We start from the raw sequence: 7,201 nt of genomic DNA on the forward strand, positions 1-7,201 counted from the left end.
CATGGATTTTTTTTTCACACACAACTGACCACAAGCTTGGAGGGTAAATTTGTTCCATGGAAGTCAAAAACCAAACCCTCCATCATTTTGTTTTTAATATTTGGGGTTTCAGTGACCAGCTGCACGCACCCACGCAGTGCCATGATGTCATAATGAGGCATTGGCAAGGCTAAAAAGACCAAATGATGCCTGCCTGTGTGTGAGAAGCCTTCAAGGGCGGAGTTCACACAGCAGAGGTCCTCTCCTACATTAGATGCCAGGAGACTTCGTACCAGCTCAGCGACTGCAAATGAGTACGATCACTGCAAGTCAGATTCAGCCCAAATATTTAAAGCACAGTGCGATGCAGCAGCAAATGAAGCTAAGGCTATTCTGGGCTGCATCAACAGAAGTCTAGTGTCCAGATCAAGGGAAGTAACTTGATTCTGCCTTGGTCAGACCGCACTTGGAGTGCTGTGTCCAAATCTGGGCACAATTTAAGAAGGGGGTTGACAAGCTGGAACGCGTGCAGAGGAGGGCAACCACGAGGACCAAGGGTCTGGAAACCAAGCCTTATGAGGAACAGTTGAGGGAATTTCCTATGTTCGGCCTGGTAAAGAGGAGACTTGACAGGAGAGATGAAAACCATCTTCAAATATCTCAAGGGCTGTCACACAAGAAGATGGAGCATGCTTGTATTCTCCTGCTCCAGAGGGTCACACTTGAACCAATGGCTTCAAGTTACAAGAAAGATGATTCCTACTAAACATCAGGAAAAACTTTCCGACAGCAAGAGCTGATGGTCAGTGGAACGCTCTCCTCGGGAGGTTGTGGACTCTCCTTCCTGGGAGGTTTCTAAGCAGAGGTTGGATGGCTATCTGTCATGGATGCTTTAGCTGAGATTCCTGTATGACAGGGGGTTGGACTAGTACCTTCCAACTCTACAAATTATATGCATCTATGAAAAATACAGTGAATACTACCAGGACTGGCAGGACTTGCCCACAATTGCCTATGGAGCGGTTTGTGCCCATGATCCTCTGCTTTCAACATGGTCAACAATTAACATCGACAGCCGCACCTGTCATTATCTGAATGACACTGCAAGCGAGCAAAACAATTGGGTAATTCTGAAACTGTGTGCATGTTATGCATGCACAAAAGTGAAAATAGAGCCCAAAGAACAGGAAAAATGCGGCTTTCTAAAAATTACTTTATGCAGTTCTTAATGTTAGGCCAAGTTTACAAACCTCGATTTACTTAAGCTAAACAGGAATCACAGGGTAAACACATGAGATAAATTTTATTTTGACCTGACCTGATTTTATACTTCAGACACAAGTGTAGCCCATCACAAAAGGAGACACAAAATGGAATTCCATAGTAACACAGGGAAGGAGAGTATGAGGTTAACAAGTTCATGAGGGGTTTTGTCTTTTTCCTGCTGTGACATGGAAGGTGTATGTAAAAAGAGACAAGCTGGTGTGAAATGTATTAACAGCTTTTTTTCTGCGTCAGGTGGGAGGGGTTTACCACCTACATTTGTTTCTGAGGAAGACGATGGGAGCATGTGAAAAGGGGTAAAGGGGCAGGGAGCAACACAAAAAGGAGACACGAAAACAGGAAATGCTTATTTTCTTTTTTTACATGTGGCTCCACGCAGAGGTGATTTTTTGCACTCGCACTTATTCTCACCGTACAACAATGGGGGGGGGCGGGAAGCACTCTCTTAACAACATGGGAGTGGGATGCGTAAAACTAACTTGGGCAATTTTTTAAAAAAATGCTAAAAGTCAACTCCAAGTCCAACAATAGTCTAATATAAAATATATATATATGGGGGGGCAGGAATATGGGGTTCTAGAAAAGCAGAGCTAATATTATAGAGAAGGTCTCCCACAATGTGAACAGTTATCATTTATGGCAGGAATGGGCAGGTTTGCAGGGCTTACTTTGTCTTTACCGCCTCTCCCCACCTAAACCATCCCAGGCTCTGAGTTCATCATCTGAAGCCCTTTTTTGTGTGACTCCTTCACATGAGATCCAGAGGGTGGCAACACGAGAACGGGCCTTTTCTGTAATGGCTCCCCGTTTGTGGAAAGCTCTCCCAAGGGAAGTTTGCCTGGCGCCTTCATTATATATATATTTTAGGCACCAGACAAAAACGTTCCTCTTCAACCAGGCCTTTGGCTGATTGATATTCTACAGACTTTTAGACATGTCTGTGGGAAGTGAGTGGCTATTGTTTTGCTGTTTTGTTTTAATGATTTACTGCTTTTTTATCCTGTATTTTTATTCTGTGAACCTCCCTAAGATATTATGATGAAAGGCAGTACTGTATTGTGGTACCTCGTGTTGCGTAACCTCCAGCTTACAGAATCTTTGGGTTACGGCAAACCCGGAAGTGTATAGTCCTGGGTTTCACCGCTTGCGCATGCGCAGAAGTGCTCTATTGCGCTGTGCACATGCACAGAAGCAGCGCCTCTACGTACAGATTTTTTGGGGTGTGCACATGCTTGGCAAATTAAAAAGAAAAATAGAAAGGGGCCGGGTGTCCAGGAAAAAGGCTTTGGCAATCCCTCTGGCCATTGCACCCAATGTGTTTTGACTATATGGGATTTTAGCTTTATGCGCTATCCCTGGAACATAAACTGAGAGTCTCTTGTACCCAACCAAATAGAGCCTATGGTCCATCTACACAAAAAGCCAGTCCTGCTACCCCAAGCTTTCAGCAGTATAATTTCAGGAGGTGAAATCACATGTATATGTGCCATTTTGTTGCTGCTCTTGCTAAACAGCTGGAAGTCAAGATTCCTCCCTGTACTGTGAATCGACACAAGATCTATTCTAGCCTGAGAGCTACCTTCTGCCCACCGCTGTGCTTCAGGACAAGGAGAAGTTGGTTTGTGCCCACAGCTAAATTCTAACAGCTGCCCAAAGAGGGGGGGCAGCAGTCAGACTAAGATACAGCTGTACATTTTAAAAGAAAAGTGGGTACACAGCCAGTGAGATTTCTCCTCCTTCCAGGAGGAAAGTGAAACATAGCAAAAATAATAAAATCTTACTGAAGCACACGAGATCCATATAACAGGAACAGGACCCATAGACATGAAGAAAACGGAAAGTCGACACACCCAACAAGAGTTTGGGTCCTCCTACTGAGTACACAAGAGGAAAGAAGACCAATGCTTGAAGCAGGCAATGGCTCTCTTTTAAAGTGAAGCCATTCTAACTGCGCAGGATTTGATTGCATTGCTCGACCATTCTCTGTTTGCCTTGTCCCTCTAGTATGGGCTGGCACAAGACAGTAAGCTGTCTGGGAAATGGATTTTTCCATCTCTTTGCCAATATATTAATGAAGATCCTGGAACACAAGAGTCCTTGTTGGCACCACAAGGCAATACCATGACCCAAATAAATAGCAACCATTAGGAAGGATCCCAGCCACATTACCAACTCATGACACCCCTTCCTGGGGGGGGGAGGGAGAGAGAACCTCTCTTTTTATCTGAAAACTTCTGTGAAGTCTTAGCTGCCGAATCAAACCTTGTTTTGAAAGCTAAGGCGATTTTAACCCTCACGACTAAAGAGGAGAATGCAGGTTACGGTATATAGAGGCAGAACTAACTCTGCCAGCTCCTGTCTTTCTACAAATAATTTTCAGAAAACGCTTTTAAATCCACCGGCGCTTCTAAAACATAGCCATAATTTGGAGTAATGCTGTAATTAGTGGCAATTTGCTCCGTACAGTGAGCAAAAGGAATGGGAAATGTGTCGCGCATACAAGCCTACACAGTAGTTTCAGAGGCTTCTGAAATTTTTGCTACAGCCTTGGTGTAATGACAGCCATACACTGCTCTCATCCAAAACCTGACCACCACCTTGAATAGAGGATAGAACCACTGAAAGTTAACACAAATCGCTATGTACACAAACACGCCCTCTCCCAATTCGACCAGCAAGCTCAAGAAACCATCTACTGTGCGCAGCTTAATTTCATGTGCAAAACATCCGAATAACTGAGAATGGGGAGGGGGGGGCACAAAATGTACAGCAAGAGCTTATACCTAGATCAGGCATCCCCAACCTTTGGCCCTCCAGATGTTTTGGACTACAATTCCCATCACGCATGAACACTGGTCCTGTTAGCTAGGGATCATGGGAGTTGTAGGCCAAAACATCTGGAGGGCCACAGGTTGGGGATGCCTGACCTAGATCTTTCTAGGTCAGGCATCCCCAAGAGAGCCAGTGTGGTGTAGTGGTTAAGAGCGGTAGACTCGTAATCTGGGGAACCGGGTTCGCGTCTCCGCTCCTCCACATGCAGCTGCTGGGTGACCTTGGGCTAGTCACACTTCTTTGAAGTCTCTCAGCCCCACCCACCTCGCAGGGTGTCTGTTGCGGGGGAGGAGGGGAAAGGAGATTGTAGCCGCTTTGAGACTCCTTCAGGTATCAAATCCAAAATCTTCTTCTTCTCCCCCTCCTCCTCCTCCTCCATATGCATTAAAAATGTCATGTGCAGCAGGCCCAATCACAGTATGTGGGGGTCTTACAGCTGAGTTGGAGCACTGCTGTTGGGACAGAATACAAGGCGTTCCAACCAGCTCCGGGCAGGGAACGGTTTGGATGACAGAAACGAAACGCCGCCTCCTCGTCAGCTACCACTGTCCAAATTGAACTTGCGCCCACACACCCCTGCAGCTGGTTTAAAGTAGAAACAAAAATGTATCAGGAATCACGGATTCACCACATGTGGCCTTTCAGATGCGGTTGGACTATGACTTTGAACATCTCTGACCACTAGACATGCTGGCTGGTGCTGATGTGAGCTGGAAGTCCCTTGCCCCAGACACAAGGTGCGCTTTCGACCACTTTCATACTGCTATCCATTTTTTTTAATCCTCACCCACTCTCAACAAATACTTTTATTTGTGTTAATGCTTGAGCTGTATTTATCTTTTTCCAATGAGTGTTTCAAGAATACTCATTCCGGCAGACGGCAGGTCTGTCATCAGAATACAGATGGAACATCTTTCCGAGAGGAAGACTGCGCCATGTACTCATTCTGAGAGGCCTGCGCCATGTGCCCTTCCTAAATACAAGAACTGGTTCTTCTTCCCCAAGCTTTGTACGTCCATTCCTTTTGTGTTACCTTGGCATCCCCCTTACCTACTGCCCCTCACGATATTGTTTAGGCACCTGCTGATGAACACTTTGCTGTTCGGGAAGTAGGTTCAGGAACACATGGATTAAGCTACCTAAATTGGTTTCAGTTTTTTCCATTGATTTGCTATTTGCTTTTTCATGGTTTTACATATATTTGTTTTTTAACAGGTTTGCGGATTTCAGCCATGTTTTATCTTTATAGAACTTGTCCAGTTTACATAATTTCCAAGCAAATACATTTATGAAGACCCACGCAACCCACCCCTTTTCCACAGTAGGTCCTCCCCAGAGTTTGGTGGCATCATTACGTGGGGTTAACACAGAAGCCACATGGCTGCCACTTAAAAGAGTGTTATTCAACTGAAAGTACACAGAAAGAGCTGCATTGGGCAGCCAACAACCATAGATTGATTGCAATGATCTGAAAGCAGTTTGAAATGCATGCCCTTTATTCATTTATTTATTTTTGCCAGGCCTGAAATATCTCCACAAAGAACACCAGCAGGGTCAAAGCAGCTGGATACCACCAGTCCACACAATCAGATGCCGGCAAAAACACTATCCAACCAATATATGACCTCCTTGTGTCACAGAGGATAACAAAAATGAGAATAGATACCAGTAAGAGGGCATCCTATGCCGCACACGAGGGGAGAAAAGGCAGAACCAAAACCAAATTTTAACCGCGAGAAGGTCAATCCACCCTCAACAGGGTGGGGGGTGGTAAGGAAGGAGTATCAGAGGCAAAACAGCAAAAGACTTTAAGTCTTCCTTCCCTAAGATCCACAACAGGCATAGACCACGAGTCCCATATCATAGAATCACAGAATTGTAGTGTTGGAACTTGGAAGGGTACCATGGGTCATCTAGTCCAACCCCCTGCAACGCAGGAACTTGGCTTAAAACTAGGAGCGGGTGGGTTGCCGGAAAGGCACGTGAGAAGGCATCGCCATCGCTTTAATCCCTTTAGCAAGCTTTCCGTCCAAATCACAGTTCAAGCCGAGGTCACGGAGGGAGGGAGGAGACGCGGCAGCAGGTGCCTTTCGCCAACCCGGCTCAGCAACCCCCACAGCCCTGCGCGTGTTTCGTTTTGGAGGAACGCAGTCGGGCTTACTCGCGAGTAAACGCGGCCGCGCTTGGGATTCACGGGCGGAGCACGGGGCAACCAAATAATCCCCGGGGTGCGTGCCAACGTGAATAAAATATGGAAGGAAACATCGCGCCATCGATCACATGACGGGGCGCACCACCCACACCATTTGGGGACCCAAATTTTATGGGGGGGGGGTGGCAAAGGGCCCTCGGCTCCTAGGAGTTAGTTCCTAGTAAGATCCCAGGGAAGGAAAGAGCAAGGCGAAAAAGGATAGAAACAAAAACAGGCCCGGGAGGAAAGGGAGAGACGCTGGGAGATGCCCAAACCCCGCTCGAGGCAAGAGTCACCCTGCTGGCCGGTGGCATCCCAGCGCGCGCTCCCCTCAGCCCGCCTTCCAGCGCAGCTCCGCCGCAGGCCGGGCCCCTTCCTTCCTTCCTCCCTCCCTCCCTTTCTTCCTCTCTTCCTTCCATCCAACGCAGCGCTTGCCTTGATTCCCAGCCCGGAAAGCTGTGGCTCCGGGTGCGCCTCCCCGCGCCCAACCTCCCTGCGCCGTGCGCCCCGCGCGCCCTTACCGGCTCCTGGCGCGCTCCGCGCTCCTCCACGGCACCGCAGCAGTCAGCGGAGCACTCAGCAGCCGTGCCCAGCCAGGCTCCTCGGAAAGAGGAGCCCACCCAGCTCCGCCAGGGAGAAAAGGGAAGAGGAGGCGGCCGAAAGAGGGAGGAGAGGCGGGCGGGACACTCCCTGCGAGCCGCTTCTCCTCGTCCTCCGGCGCGCTCGTCGGCAAGGGGAGGCGCTCCGGATTGCCTGTCAGCGATGGAGCGGCGCCGCAGCCCGTTGCCAAGGCAGAGTGGGCTTCTCCTCGGCAGGCGATGTTTCCGTTCTCTCACTCTCACTCTCTCACACACAAATACGGACAGCTAACACCCCCTCCCCCACCTGGTGTCCGGGTTTTTTGGCAGCAGAAAA

General features: G+C 48.2%; 1 protein-coding gene across 9 annotated transcripts in view; it reads right to left on the reverse strand.

The window, feature by feature from the left end:
- Window positions 1-6,904, reverse strand: part of CYRIA (CYFIP related Rac1 interactor A) — a 69,061-nt gene extending 62,157 nt beyond the window's left edge. For all 9 annotated transcript variants that reach the window (XM_035109816.3, XM_035109814.3, XM_035109817.3 and 6 more), the window contains exon 1: window positions 6,808-6,904. The gene's annotated coding sequence lies outside the window, so the exon portion shown is untranslated. The remainder of the gene's footprint in view (window positions 1-6,807) is intronic.
- Between the last annotated feature and the right edge of the window lie 297 nt (window positions 6,905-7,201).

Source organism: Zootoca vivipara, chromosome 3, assembly GCF_965207765.1.
Source record: "Zootoca vivipara chromosome 3, rZooViv2.hap1.1, whole genome shotgun sequence".
Classification (NCBI taxonomy): Eukaryota; Metazoa; Chordata; class Lepidosauria; order Squamata; family Lacertidae; genus Zootoca; species Zootoca vivipara.